Genomic DNA, 17,204 nt, shown 5'->3' with positions numbered 1-17,204 from the left:
TAAACAATAAAAAGTGAACAGTAAATATTACACTTACACAAGTTCCAAAAGAATAAAGACATTTCAAATGGCATATGTCTATATACAGTCTCTCTCTATCTCTCTCTCTGTCACACACACTGTCTAACTCATTCATTAGATTTGAAATGGTTTTTTTTTCTTTTGACTTCAAAGAAAGCTCTTTTATCCCTGGCTCTCCCTGATGAAATCATTTTCAAGCTGTGCTAATTTCTATGTTAGAATGGAGGAGTATTGCGCCAAGATGTTTCAATCTATAGAGCTGAATAGATTTGTGCTTTTGAAGGTATTTTCATTGAATGAATTGTCCAACTCGGACATGGGTACTGGAACAAATTCATCAGTTATTACTATGTTTAAGCGATAGTTCATAAAAAAAATGTATGAACCTTTATAGGTCCTGTATGTAGCTTTGTGCTCGACCCATCCAAATACACATAGAAATGTGAGTTATACTGTAGATCTGTCATTCTTATTGAAAGCAAGTCTGATAAGCGGTAGAGCCTTTCAATGCGTGCTATTTCGGCTTCCCTTCTTAAGTTTTGTTTTTGCGTCTTTTTACTTTTGGTTTTGTACACCAGTTTCAAACAGCTAAAAATACAATATTTGAGGTTATTGAAAAGATATTTCACAGCAATTTCTGTCTACATTATATAATGCATGTTTTGTCACGTAAAGGGAAAGTAGGTGAACAAGCCATTTGTTCCATGCTATCTGTTGTTTGGATCCAGCTTTTGTTATTACTGTGTAATATGTGTCAATCACAAATGAATGGGAAATATATATCTCAAGCAGGGGTTCAAAGAGCCCATTTTGATATCTGAACATACTCGCCACCACAACCAGGTGAAAAACATTATGTAATTAACAGACAATTTTGACTTTATTTGGGGCTATGGCAGTCAATTGAAAAACAGAATTTCCGAATGTCTTCTCAACTCAGACATCACACACTTTTAATGTGGGGCTATGACAGTCAATTGCAAATTCATCTGACATAATGTGTCTTATCTCACCACCACTAATGAGATGGGTGTGCTCGATGCATGTCGCGTCTGAGTTTCTCAAAGTCAGGGGGGCGTGTTCGACAGTGCACACCTCATCTTTGCTGTCTCATCCAACCTGGATCGATATTTAGGTTTTAAATGCAGACGAGAATACTGAATCCAGCTCCACACATGAGCTGGCGAAGGGTAGCCTACCATGAGTTTTGTGGTACTTTTAAGGTAACTGGGAACTCGGAGCTTTAGAAAGAGGCCTGAGTTCCCAAGTTGGAATTCCGAGTTGGATGACCTTTCAAAACTATTTTTCCCAGTCTGAGCTTTTTTCTTTCCGAGTTCCCAGTTGTCTTGAACGCACTTTTGTCGGAAGTATGAGATTTCTGAGTTCCCAGTTGTTTTGAACGTGGCCTTAATGCTCAGAGGGAGACGACAGGATACTATTCCCTGGATATTATAGTCAGGAACCAAAACTCCTCCGTAGTAACCTATGAATGCATTGTTTGCAGCATTCGGTTACAAGACAGGTCGATCAGCTGTTTGATTTCACCTCCCGGCATGTCAACTGAGCCAAGATCACAGTCAAACGGATTGGAATGTAGGTCCCAAAGTGCTCTTCCAAGCATTGTAACTAATGGACAACATTTAGGCTTCTACTTCCAGCTTATACACACTATATACTGTACATTTGACAGACACCGTATATTTTACAATAATAATTTTTTGCTTGTTTTTAGTCCCATCCTTTAGCTACCTCAACCCCTCCCATCTATCGCTGAACACCATCCAGTTTTGATTTCTATTTGCATTATATTTTTCAACTGTGCTGTTTCACAAAAGTTCTGAACATTTCTATTCTCATAGGTTCTCCAGATTGTAAATAAAGAGAGATAAAATGTATTATATCATCTATTGATTGACTATGACTTTGTAAATCACCCAGCAGTGCTATTTGCAGAGTTAGCTCCAGGTAAATGTTGCAATTCTTTAGCCATTCCTGAATCTGCGACCAAAAACAAGCTACTTATGAAACAGTACCAAAACAAATGATCTGATGATTCTGTCTCTTCGCAGCAAAATCTGCAGAGCTGGGATGGTTTTATCCCCCATATATATAACGTTGCAAGAATTTTGTATAATAATATAAAATGGGAAAACTCTTGAATCCAGCATCATTTTGTGTATCAGTTCATAAACCATGTGCCATGGAATTGGTACATCAAAAGTCTCTTCCCAACTATTTTGCAATGTATATGGCACAGCTGTCAATTTTTTGGTCCTCAAATGAAACTGGTATACTTTTTTATTTATCACAATGTTCTTTAACCAATTTTGTTCTTTAATGCAGGGCCAACAGACAAGTTCCTTACTTTTTCCCCCTTCCACTTGACTTAACACATTTTTGAGGTAATGGTTGTAATTTTGAGTAAAGCCGACATTTCCATATATATTTGTTATTGTATCTGCATGTGTGGCATAACTCCACCAGTCATATTCATGATATAATTTACAAAGTTTATACTTTATATTTTTAAACGTTTTAAACATTCTGACTTTTCTGGTGGTTAAACAGACATTGCAACCAACTTTCTATGGTTTGTTTTAAAAATAGCGATAGTTTGGAGATTATTTCATTTTCAAATAACCGAAAGTGAGATGTTGTAATCTGAATAAAGGGAAAAAGGCCATTCTTGAACATGGGGTGAGACATTCTTACTAATCTGCTAGAGAACCAGTTCGGATTGAAGTATAACTTTTGTTTGACTAATGCTTTAATATTTCATAATTTCTTCCCTCCAAATTCATATTAATTATATAAATAGGCCTGTATAATTTTGTCTGGGTTGCCGTTCCAAATAAAATGTAATCATTTTTGCTCATATAATTTAAAAAAACTGGTCGCTAGCTGTAGGCAAGGCCATACAGAAATAGGTAAACTGGGATATGACTAAAGAGTTAATTAGGGTGATTTTTCCACAAATAGACAGGTATTTTCCTTTCCATGGTAGCAAGATCTTATCTATGTTTGCTAACTTTCCAAAAATATATTGTAATGAGAATTTCTTTCTTTCGGGATATGAATACCGAGTATGTCCACTTAACGGTCAGACCATTTTATTGGTAAACTACACGGTAATGTAAAAGTTGTGTTTTTTAGTTATCCAATACGTAATATCATAATTTGGTTGTAAAATGATTTAGATCCACTATGAGGCTGTGGAGGGATCCAAATTGTGGATTTAAAAGAATGAATTATCAGCGTACAATGTCACCTTTGTTTGTAAACCCTGGATTTCTAGGCCCTTGACATTATTGTTGGATCTGATTTTAATAGCTAACATTTCGATGGCCATAACAAATAGATATGCCGATAGTGGACAACCTTGTTTCACTCCTCTTGACAGTTTAATACTTTCTGAGAAGTAGCCATTATTTACTATTTTACACCTAGGGTTACTATACATAACTTTAACCCATCGTATAAGAGATTCTCCAAAATTGAAATATTCCAGGCATTTATATATAAATTCCAGTCATACTTTATCAAAAGCCTTTTCAAAGTCAGCTATGAATACCAGGCCTGGTTTCCCCATATTGGATGGCGGTGCCTAGTTTGGGGACAGTTGATATTAGAGGTTGACCGATTAATCGGAATGGCCGGTTAATTAGGGCCGATTTCAAGTTTTCATAACAATCCGTAATCGACATTTTTGGACACCGATTGTGGCCGATTACATTGCACTCCACGAGGAGACTGCGTGGCAGGCTGACTACCTGTTATGCGAGTGCAGCAAGGAGCCAAGGTAAGGTGCTAGCTAGCATTAAACGTATCTTTTAAAAAACAATCAATCTTAACATAATTACTAGTTAACTACACATGGTTGATGATATTACTAGTTATATATCTAGCTTGTCCTGCATTGCATATAATCGATGTGGTGCCTGTTAATTTATCATTGAATCACAGCCTACTTCGCCAAACAGGTGATGATTTAACAAGCGCATTCGCAAAAAAAGCACTGTCGTTGCACCAATGTGTACCTGACCATAAACATCAATCCCTTTCTTTAAAATCAGTACAAAAGTATATATTTTTAACCTGCATATTTAGTTAATATTGCCTGCTAACATGAATTTCTTTTAACTAGGGAAATTGTCACTTCTCTTGCGTTCTGTGCAAGCAGAGTCAGGGTATATGCAGCAGTTTGGGCCGCCTGGCTCGTTGCAAACTGTGTGAAGACCATTTCTTCCTAACAAAGACCGTAATGAATTTGCCAGAATTGTACATAATTATGACAACATTGAAGGTTGTGCAATGTAACAGCGGTATTTAGACTTAGGGATGCCACCCGTTAGATAAAATACGGATCGGTTCCGTATTTCACTGAAAGAATAAACGTTTTGTTTTTGAAATGATAGTGATAGATCATTTGATTTGACCATATTAATGACCTTAGACTCGTATTTCTGTGTGTTATTATATTATAATTAAGTCTATGATTTGATATTTGATAGAGCAGTCTGACTGAGCGATGGTAGGCAGCAGCAGGCTCGTAAGCATTCATTCAAACAGCGCTTTCGTGCATTTGCCAGCAGCTCTTCGCTGTGCTTCAAGCATTGCGCTGTTTATGACTTCAAGCCTATCAACTCCCGAGATTAGGCGGGTGTAACCGATGTGAAATGGCTAGCTAGTTAGCGGGGTGCGTGCTAATAGCGTTTCAATCGGTGACATCACTCGCTCTGAGAGCTTGAAGTAGTTGTTCCCCTTGCTCTGCAAGGGTCGCGGCTTTTGTGGAGCAATGGGTAACGATGCTTCGAGGGTGGCTGTTGTCGATGTGTCCCTGGTTCGAGCCCAGGTAGGGGCGAGGAGAGGGACGGAAGCTATACTGTTACACTGGCAATACTATAGTGCCTATAAGAACATCCAATAGTCAAAGGTATATGAAATACAAATGGTATAGAGAGAAACAGTCCTATAATAACTACAACCTAAAACATCTTACCTGGGAACATATTGCACTTATTGCACTTTTACTTTCTTCTCCAACACTTTGTTTTTGCCTTATTTAAACCAAATTGAACAGGTTACATTATTTATTTGAGCTAAATTGATTTTATTGATATATTATATTAAGTTAAAATTAAAGTGTTTATTCAGTATTGTTGAAATTGTCATTATTACAAAAAATAAATAAATACAAAAATTAATCGGCCGATTAATTGGTATCGGCTTTTTTTGGCCCCCCAAATAATCCGTATCGGTGTTGAAAAATCATAATCGACCTCTAGTTGATATAAAGGCTCAAGTTTATTTGGGATTGAGGCATATAGCATAATATCGTGGGACCTATCTCGACGTTTGACCACTCTTGAGAAAGTTGTCTGAAAGTAACTGACAAACATTGTTAAGTGAATTGTGCCTTTTAATATTATGATTCACAGAAATAGAAGATCTCTATGGCCTTATAGGAATCCATGTTGCCCTTTTCAGCTTGCCTACTGATAAACTTTTTTAATAGGAAGAAAACAGCTCACAGAAAACCTTTCCTCTGTGAGTAGAAAACAGGGTCAGCTGTTTAGACTCCCTTGGCACCCGAGGTGAGTGAGGTCAAGGGCTGCACTCTGCCCAACTCTGCACCCTCCGACATGTAAACATGGAACAATGCAAGTTATCAGACTGCAGCCCTGCCTCGCACCTCGTCTCTACTGCGTGAGCAGGAGGAAACACTCGATCAACAGCAAGTTTCCGTCCTCCGTTGATTTTCTGAATACATTTAATGAATTATGACACCCAATTTGAGTTGATACCAGAGTGAGTCATCATCAGAAAATCATCAAACCCTAATAAAGATCAAATTTCTACATATGTCTCTCTTTGTTTGCCTCATTATCTTTCTTTTCTTTTTCTCTCTATTCCCTATATAGGGCACCCTATTCTTTATATAGGGCACTATTTTTGACCAGAGCCCTATGTGCACTATAAAGGAAATAGGGTGCAATTTGAGACACATCCTCCTTGTTGTTTAGATATGGGTTGGAGCCTTGGGAACCCTCCTTGTTTTCTTCTCCTCCCTCTCCAGACAGAAAGGGGAATTCCTAGCTCTGAAGTAGAACAAACGTCCTCATTAAAAATAATTGGTCTCCATTCAATTAAGACTTCAGCGGTCTGCCTTTGATCTAAATGAGCTAGCAGGTGTGTCTCATGACTTTTCATCCAAATCTACTGTTCAGAAGTTAAGAAAGTATTGGATAATAGGCTTTAATTCTTCTATTTCCTGGAGCAAGGGAGGAAAGCAAGTTGGCTGTAAATGAAAGGAGTTATACAACTGGAAGAGACTGCACAGAAGTCTTGGAAGTTTTGTGTAAGTCAGAAAAGACAGATGTTACCACAGAGAAAACAGAATTTCTTCCTTTATATGCTATGAAACATTTTCTCCGTTGCATGTTGTAGTATTCACCCAAAGACACACACACACACGCGTGTATAGCAACACAGACTCATGAAGCACCCACACAAATACTGATATATGTAATCCAAAAAACACACTTTTATTTTATATACCATTATTTAACTAGGCAAGTCTGTTAAGAACAAATTCTTATTTACAATGACGGCCTACCCCAGCCAAACCCGGATGACACTGGGCCAAATGTGTGTCGCCCTATGGGACTCCCAATCACGGCCGGATGTGATACAGGCACATACACACGCCGCATAAACACAAATATATTCTGATATACGTACACTTCAACAGAGACACGCATGTTCACACACGGCGGTACCACATAGTTGAGGATTACGTCAGTCAGGCTTGTGTTTTCGAAGGTGTGTGTACACTCCAACACACATATGCATGTACACACATACACACACACACACAACAAACTCTGCAGTATGATCATGTAATTCTGCTGTTTCCTGTTACATTGTGACGCTGTTCTGCTCAATCCCAGTAGCCCAGGGACAGAACAGACACTAAGCCAAGCTCTGGCGTAAGCTCTGCTACACTGCTGCTTTAATGATTCACACAATCTCTCCATCTTACTCCTTCCTTCTCTCTCTCGCTCTTTCACTCCTCTATTCACAAAAATGGTTCTTTCTACATTTCTTGCCTCTCTCCCCCTCTCCTCTTTTCTCTCTCCATCTCTCTCGCTCTCTTTCTCTTGCAGTGTCTCTTATCTGTCTATTCTCACACTCTTGCGATTTTCTGGTTACTTTCTCTTTCAACCCAATTTGATATTAATTAATGTACATTTATTTCTCTCGAGCTCAAGCTCATGCAGTATTACATACATAATATACAGTGCATTCGGAAAGTATTCAGACCCCTTGACTTTTTCCACATTTTCTTATGACAGCCTTTTTCTATAATTGATTAAATGTTTTTTTCCCTTCAATCTACACACAATACCACATAATGACAAAGCAAAAAACAGATTTTTATAAAAAATTGCAAATGTATTAAAAATAAAAAACTGAAATATAACATTTACATGTATTCAGACGCTTTACTCAGTACTTTGTTGAAACACCTTTGGCAGCGATTACAGCCTTGAGTCTTCTTGGGTATGACGCACACCTGTATTTGGGGAGTTTCTCTCATTCTTTTCTGCAGATCCTCTCAATCTCTGTCAGGTTGGATGGGAAACGTTGCTGCACAGTTATTTTCAGGTCTCTACAGAGATCGGGTTCAAGTCCGGGTTCTGTCTGGGCCACTCATGGACGTTCAGAGACTTGTCCCGAAGCCACTCCTGCATTGTCTTGGCTGTGTGCTTAGGGTTCTGGTCCTGTTGGAAAGTGAACCTTCGCCCCTGTCTGAGATCCTGGGTGTTCTGGAGCAGGTTTTCATCAAGGATCTCTCTGTACTCCTTCCCTCAATCCTGACCCATCTCCTAGTCCCTGCCACTGAAAAACATCCCCACCATGCTTCATCGTAGGGATGGTGCCAGGTTTCCTCCAGAAGTGACGCTTGGCATTTAGGCCAAAGAGTTCAATCTTGGTTTCATCAGAATATTGTTTATCATGGTCTGAGAGTCTTTAGGTGCCTTTTAGCAAACTAAAAGTGGGCTATCATGTGCCTTTTATTGAGGAGTGTCTTCCGTCTGGCCACTCTACCATAAAGGCCTGTGCTGCAGAGATGGTTGTCCTTCTGGAAGGTTCTCCCATCTCCACAGAGGAACTCTAGTGCTCTGTCAGAATGACCATCAGGTTCTTGGTCACCACCCTGACCAAGGCCCTTCTCCCCCGATTGCTTAGTTTGGCCCGGGCGGCTAGTTCTAGGAAGAGTTGGTGGTTCCAAACTTCTTCCACTGAATGATGGAGGCCACTGTGTTCTTGGGTAACTTCAATGCTGCAGATTGTTTTGGTACACTTCCCCAGATCTGTGCCTCGACACAATCCTGTCTCAGAGCTCTACGGACAATTCCTTCGACCTCATGGCTTGATGCACTGTCAACTGTGAAACCTTACATAGACAGGTGTGTGCCTTTCCAAATCATGTCCATTCAATTGAATTTACCACAGGTGGACTCTTGTCAAGTTGTAGAAACATCTCAAGCATGATCAATGGAAACAGGATGCACCTGAGCTCAATTTCGAATCTCTTAGCAAAGGGTCTGAATGCTTATGTAAATAAGGTATTTCTGTTTTTATTTGTAATAAATTTGCAGACATTTCTAAAAACCGTTTTTTCATTATGGGGTATTTCATTATGGGGTATTGTGTTTAGACTGATTAGGATTTGTTTTATTTAATCAATTTTAGAATGAGGCTGTAACTAAACAAAATGTGGGAAAAATCAGGGGGCCTGAATTCTTGTATATGCATTCTTGAAATATACACATATGTTTTATGTGCATAGTGCATGCATATTGGACGTAAAGTACATAGCTCCCTACATACAGTACATACATGTATGCACGCTCACTCATGCACACACAGAGGCGTTTGCACACACACGCAATACACTCACGCACCACAGGAGGTTGGTGGCACCTTAATTGGGGAGGACAGGCTCGTGGTAATGGCTGGAGCAGAATAGGTGGAACGGTATAAAATACAGTACATTCCATTCACTCTTTTCCAGCCATTATTATGAGCCGTCCTCACCAGGGCAGCCTCCACATACATGTATCAAGTATATTCAGAAACACAGACTACCCAGCACAGGCAGCAAAGGAAGTTGTCAGAGCAGCTTACCCAGCCCATCTGTAAATAGCCCATCCAACCAACTACCTACCTCATTCCCATATTTGTTTAGTTTTTCTGCTCTTTTGCACACCAGTATTTCTACTTGCACATCCTCATCTGCACATATATCACTCCAGTGTAAACTGCTAAATTGTAATTACTTCGCCACTATTGGCCTATTTATTGCCTTACCTCCTTACTTCATTTGCACTCACTGTATTGTTCTATTGTGTTATTGACTGTACGTTTGTTTATCCCATGTGTAACTCTGTGTTGTTGTTTTTTGTCGCACTGCTTTGCTTTATCTTGGCCAGGTCACAGTTGTAAATGAGAACTTGTTCTCAACTGGCCTACCTGGTTTAATAAAGGTGAAATAAAAAAATATATAAAAAAAATGTAACCCAGTCATATAGTGCACGGGCAACTGAATATCCATATAGAACGATGGGTGTTTATATTGACTACTGTAGTGCATAGATCATTGAAGTAAATCTAGGATACTGCAGACATTTGATGGATTTCAGGTAGATTCATTGAAGCACCAGGCAAAGAGCCCCCCCTGTTGACGATGAAGTGCTATAGCGCATGATACGCCAGCTATCAAAATATAATACAAGGAATAAATCCTCCTTGATTTTAATTAAAGATAAAGGGGCAATCTGCAGTTCGAACACTAAAAAAGCGGCCACCCCACCTGTAGTGACTTCGTATCCATATCAAAAGTTCTATAGCCACGTCCGACCGGGGACAGGAGTAACCACGTGTATTCCAAAGAAAATAGTTCCTTATTCGAAAATCGATGAATTTCTATTCACCTTAGGCTAGGCCTACTCACTGTTTAGTGATGATTGCGTCGGGTCCAACAGGTGGTTGATAGCGGATGTATAGCTCATACAAACTAAAATCATATAAAGTTCGAATTCATATTAAACATGAATCATAAAAGCCTGAAATGAAAAGCATGATTCGAAAACAAACAAAACTGTGTCTCTTCCCCCGGACTAACAATCCCGCCCACGAAGTAGGCTACCCCATCACTCTTCTTATAGAATGGGTAGGCTACTTCACAGGGATATCAAAGCCTATTTTGCGTTTCAGGTAAGTAGATATTTCCTACATATAACAATATTTTCTTCAAACATAAAGGTAAATATTTTCCTATAGATATTATTTTTCTCTCAAAATAATAAACGTAGGCTTTTTCAAAAATGGCTCCAACACCACCACTGTTTCGGTAAACAGCTGAGGGATGGGGCTGGGGTAATGTAACCACTCTGAAATTCATAGACAGAGCTATGGATACAAGGGTTGACCATCCATGATATTACAATTATAGTTTAAACCATGATTTGAGGCTATACAGTGTTTGTTTACAGTTACATTGTATTCAGACTATGGAGTAAAACAAGGTTATATTTTTGGTTCTGATAGGGTACGACAGTTGAACTAAGCTCGCGGGGCGTTTATAAGTTGTATTCTTCAAGAATCAATGGGAAGCCTATACATCATTAATATAAAAGTTGTAAAAAGTATATATACATTTGCAGATTGCAGTCCAATCTGTATGATCACATCCTGTTCTAAGAAATACTACTTACCATTCTAAGAAATGAGAGCGAGAGAGAGAGGGAAAAAAAGATTCTGGATACAAACAATGAATAAATAACTCACATTTTATTACAACTTGACATATATAGCCTCACAACCACGTCAATAAGTTGATAAGTTACCATTCATAAAAAATAAGAAGTTACATTAATAATTGCGGAAAAACTTTGGTAAGCTGATTTGGAATGAAGGCTCTCGATTGGAAAACAATCTGTTTTTAGAGTAAAAAGTAGACAAGTCCGTCAGCATGCAGTCCATGACTTCCAAAAGAACATTCTGCATCCGGCTTTGCGAACGCGCTTGTCCTTCTGCGGCGTAGTCTCGCGCCTACTCTCCTGTATCCCGCCACTCTCTGGTCCAGGAGGGACAAAGTTTGATTTGAACTGGTTGCTGTGTGACTTTAAAAGCTTGTATAGCAGCCAGGCGAGGTGGTATTTGTCGTCGGTGGTTACCTGTGAAAGGAAAAAGATATATTCTTATAGCTTATTGTCAAATCCTGTAAAGTAAGTTAAGTCTGCATAGATGGACAGTGGACAGTGTTAGCAATATTTGATGTGTAGAATATAGGCTAAATATAAGATGTTAAATGCATTACTAGTTAATTAAAATAGTCTATAGCCTAGCCTAGGTAGGCTAGCCTACTAAAAGAAAACATCTAAAGTGAAGTAGCTTATCCTTTTGTGTGTTTACTACCAACAAGCAATTTCAGCACCACTGACAGATCCACTCATTTAATTCAATGCCAGCATGTTCCACAAAGTAAACTTTAATATCGCCTAACTTTCAAAAACCCTAAAAAAGGGGAACGGAACACCATACTCCTTACCCTTTTCTCCTGTAATGTTTCGAGCCACGTTAGTTTATCTTGGTGGTTGAGATTGACTCTGTTGGAGGTTTGTCGGATCGCAATCTTCCCTGCCTGACACAGCGTGATACATACAAATGCAAATGCCCACAAGACTCCGGTGAGGGCCATCTGGTATTTCTCTTGAGCTAGTAGGTGAGATGTCCCAAGATTGAACACAGAAGGACACTGTGACTAAATTTCAGCTACCTAGGTAGCCGGTCTTTTTAAACCAATGTATTGCGTAAGATGAGGGTAATGAAGATAGTCCTCAAATTGTATTTGTCCTTAGTGATGCACTGAAGCATGTGACAGATCATTTACAACAGTCATTAAGGGTCAAAATATAACGGGTGAAGCTAAATGCATCTCTTGTTGTTATATTATTTGCAATACTGAATATTCTACAAGAAGTTAACATGTTGGATCATAATTAAAAAGGTTACAGCTAATTTTCATTTGCAGCCTATAGTCTTTAATTAATGTGTATGTGTGTGTGTGTGTGTGTGTGTGTGCGTGCGTGTGTGTGGACGTGTTTAACTATACTTGTGAGGACCAGGGTTAGGGTTAGTGGTTAGGGAAAATAGGATTTTGAATGGGACTGAATTGTGTGTCCCCACAAGGTTAGTTATACAAGACTGTGTGTGTGTGTGTTTATGGGTGTGTGTGTGTTTGTGTGTGGCCTAAACATATAATATACTAGCCTAAACAAAAGTACATCACAATTCACAGAATACTAAAGGTCGCAGAGGGACGTACAGTTTTTGGTGGGAGAATGACTGAGAAAGACAGTTCTGGTAACTTTTTAAAAGAACATTCTACTCTAAAATGAATGAAAAAAAAATTATGCTGAAATCTAAAATATAATTCACCCCTCCAGAAATGAGCCCAATAACATATTGGTCCATATTATAAGGCAGGTGTGTTATTTAGCAATAAGCATTATCACCTGATGTAGCACCTGATGGAGCATAATGGTGATTAATACACCATATGCATTTACCCCATTGAGCAAATCATTGTAACCTACCTGTTACACCTAACCCATGTTACATTTAGCCCTGGTCTTCCCTATGAATTCAACGCCATTGGCGAGCACTGACGCACATAAACCATGCTAAAAACTCCAGTTCTAAAATGGTGCATTTTACCAATTTATTTGACAAATAAGTGTAGCCCAGTAACACTAGAAAGTTCCAAGATCCTCCTCTTTTAACAATGGCCACCAACACCTCTTTCAATGTGTTTTCCCGCAACTGCATTATGTTTTACATTTTTTATTATTATTATGATTTTTTTTTTACCCCTTTTTCGTAATATCCATTTGATAGTTACAGTCTTGTCCCATCGCTGCAACTCCTGTACGGACTCGGGAGAGTCGAAGGTCGAGAGCCATGCGACCCCCGAAACACGACCCTGCCAAGCCACACTGCTTCTTGACACAAGGCTCGCTTAACCCAGAAGCCAGCCGCGCCAATGTGTCGGACGAAACACTGTCCAGCTGGCAACTGAAGTCAGCTTGGAGGCGCCCGGCCCGTCAACAAGGAGTGCCTAGAACACGATGCGACAAGGAAATCCCTGCCGGCCAAACCCTCCCCTAACCCGGACGACGCTGGGCCAATTGTACGCTGCCTCATAGGTCTCCCGGTCACGGCCGGCTGTGACACAGCCTGGGATCGAACCCGGGTCTGTAGTGATGCCTCAACACTACGATGCGGTGCCTTAGACCGCTGCACAACTCGGGATGCCCCCGCAACTCCATTATCAACAATTGAATGGGTAACTATTCTAGTATGGAGAGAACAATTTTTCATTAGATATAAATTCAAATAACCAAAGGTACCGTGTCTTAGCATTTGCCTGGCTCTAATTTGGATCATAGGTGCCAGGACTTGGACCCCGCAGGACCCTGCCCAATTTAAGCCCTGGCCGTGCCATGTGCGTCCACGTGAAATAAAACATTAATGACACCAACACGGCGCAACAGTGATCTCATTAACCAGCTTTCCACTCCATAAAGTTGAGGCAACGGCTGTCCACTCGACCGGAACACATTAGGGAATCCAGAGGTCATGGAAGTCAATAATCATCGCGGCATGTTCACACCGGTTCCCTTTGCCTAGCCCATTAATGAGATTTACGCTCTGTTTGACATTCGTCGTTGTCCCACCTCTCCCACCTCTCTAATTACAGTTGTAACCTACACAGCTGGAGACATTCCATGGACGATCTCTGAGATCTATTATGGGTATCCGGTGGCAAGGCAAGGTCTCCAACTGGGAGATAATGCAGCAAGCTAACAGCACTAGCATTGAGGCTAACATCAGCTTCGATGGACCGGCCACACCATCAAGATTCCCCAACACTGTCTCCCACGACGGATCTTCTTTGGCAAGCTGCAGCAGAGGCACCGGAAGACAGGCTGACCCAAAAAGTGCATCAAAGACAACCTTAAACATGCCTCAAGTTCCGCTATATCCAGCCCAGCCAACTCACAGACATCGTCTCTACCCGATCCACCTGGCACTCCAAAACCCTCACAGGAGTAGACAACTTTAAGAGGGTCAGAAAAACTGTCTCACTGCAGCCAGAGCAAAGCTTCCTTCACGCACAACCGGACCAACAAGACCAGCGGAAGCACGTCTGTCCCTCATGCCTCAGTCTATGCTTCAAAACTTGGACGCCTGAGCCACTCAAGAACCCACAATAAATCGAAGTGACATGCACGAGTCGTCATCGAAACTGACGGACTACCAGAGAGAGAGAGACTACACTCTAAGAAGTAAAGGAGCCTCAAAGAACCTTTTGGATTCATAATGGGGGAACCTTTTCAGTTCAAAGGTTCTTCGAGGAACCACTCTGAAAAGGTTACTTGAGAAACCCCTTTGTAAAGGTTCAAACAGAAACCTTTTTGTGATGGGAGGTTCAATTATTAACCTTTAATTAATATATTGTAGGTCCAGCAGCCAGATTGGAGGTCAGAAGATTGGAGGCATGGCTTCCAGATATATATTTTGGCCACCCGTGAGTGTAAATTTCATGCCTGTTAATCTGTTCTGCTGTATTATCATTATAGGTTGAACTTGTACATAGCTAGTTCTGAAGCATTGTTAAAGGCTTATATAAATGCATGTGATATACTAAATGGTTGAATATTCACCATGAGAATCTCCAGACTACCTTAAATCACCTCACCTTTATGAAAACACAACAGAACAACAGGCATGCCATTAAGGGTTCAATTCAATCCGTAGCATTGTTGGCTCAATCAGAAATGACCTTTAAATTCCAATCATGCTATAGCGCTGAACTTTAGCGATACGTATTGAATCAAGCCCTTACTCTCACGGTTGGCCAAAAGTAACTGAAATCCACGTCTCCAATAAACCACGCCTCCAATAAGCCAGGCCTCCAATCTTCTGATAGGCTGCTGCCACTTCAATATTATTGCTGTTATCGATATTAATATTATTGTTATTTATAGTAAATATATTGTGTGTTAATCAACCCAAGAAAACACACCCACTGTGTGGCCTACCAATTTGATCAGGGAGTTTTTCTTCAATTACTTTTTCTGTTGATTTATCTCAAGCAAACCCTTTAGATACTGTGTACCTTTAATTTTAATTTGATTGGCAGAAGACTACACTGTAGACTATGGAGAATGCTTTCAGAATATGGAAAGATAGCCATGCAAACATATACATATTTGTCTCCGTTTCAGAACCCATGGTACATTTAAAAACACAGATTTTACACATTATTTATGTTTAGGGAATCATCATGAATCCTACTTCATGGAAAAATAGGGTGGTTTGATTCATTCTGAAAGTTGTCACATTCAGTGAATCAATGGCAATGTTGAAAGTAGTATACAATATTATTATAATATGGAGAATAGTATACAACAGTATAATATAATAAATATAGCCTAAAAGCTTCTTAGGGCTAGGCGGGACACCTTGACAACTTCCGGTGAAACTGGAGGGCGCACAATTCAAATAAATAATAATAAAAATGATGGATATTAAACATTTAGGTATATGCAAGTGTCTTATATCGGTTAAACGCTTAAAGTCTTGTTTATCTAACTGCATTGTCTGATTTACAACAGGCTTTACAACGAAAGCATGCCATGCGATTGTTTGAGGAACCCGCGCCCCACATCAAAATATTTTGCAACCAGCTTCATAAAATCCCAAATAGCGATGAAATATTCCCTTACTTTTTGAAAATCTTCCTCTGATTTGCAATCCAAAGGGTCCCAGCTACAACATGCATGGTCGTTTTGTTAGATAAAATCCTACTTTATATCCCAAAAGGTCAGTTTAGTTGGCGTCATCGATTTGAGTAATCCACTCGTTCAACATGTACAGAAAGGAATCCAAAAAGCTACCGCTAAACTTTGTTAAAACAAGTCAAAATACGTTTCTATTAAATCCTCAGGTACCCTAAAATGTAATTAAATTATAATTTTTCATACGGAAAGAAGTATGTTCAGTAGGAAAGCAAAATTAGCAGATGCACGTCCTCTTCGTTGTGCGCGCACAGATAATAATTACAACTCTGACTCCCTGCACTGATCATGGAACTGTTTGATGACAAGTGCCAAGTTAAAATTCTCCATAGTCTACATTGTTGTCTTCTGACAGTCAAATTCAAATTAGAAGGTACAAGTCCTGATTTATTTCTACTACAATTTGTATTCTGCCTTCATTAAATAGTATCCACTATTACTTGACCCTGGGCAACAACCACAACAAATTGACAGCATTTACAGAGGAAACATATACAGCTAGGCTAAATCAAACGATGTAATGGAAGGATCCGAATTTAGGGTAGGGTCTACCAACTGAAGGGAACGTACAGTAAATTGGCAGTTAAATAGACTATACATAGCTATTACTTATGGTTGCTACTGATAGTGGCTAAGAATATTTAACATACTGTATAGCCTACAAATGGAAAGAAACAGGAAAAGTCAGGGCATATGATTAAAACTTTCTAGACAGCACAAAGGTTCAACTTGGCGCAACTCTTTGCATTGTCATCCCATTGGTTTGGGTCTCCAAATTTAAATTAAATTTATAAGGCCATACAATTACAATTCTGCATAACGACACAGCATTTAATTTTTCACTGTGGGAAAGGGGCATAAATATCTGTCATTTTGATATGCTTCTCAGTTTCCTGCCATATGACTGGTTTCACATTCATCTCCAGCGATCATAAGACAAAATACTGTAGATCTAAAACAATTGTCATTTTGCCTATATTTACATTCCCCTTATAAAAACGAATTACTCATTTACATAGCTCGTATAAATAGCTCTTGTCAATTTATAAATTACAGTGCAGTTAATGCTGTTATTTCTATCAGGAAAAAATTAAGAAAACATTTTTCCACTTGAAACCAGCAGGTTCGCTGAACCTTATTCATGGTTTCCTCACGCGTAAAGGTGGTGGAATTATGAGGGAATTACAGTAAATCAAGGTCAGAATAATACGTATCTGTAGACACACCTCTGCCACACCTTAATTTCTA

This window comes from Salmo trutta, chromosome 21, assembly GCF_901001165.1.
Source record: "Salmo trutta chromosome 21, fSalTru1.1, whole genome shotgun sequence".
NCBI classification, from domain to species: Eukaryota; Metazoa; Chordata; class Actinopteri; order Salmoniformes; family Salmonidae; genus Salmo; species Salmo trutta.
The sequence above is the reverse complement of the archived record's forward strand: the minus strand, read 5'-3'. Positions refer to the sequence as shown.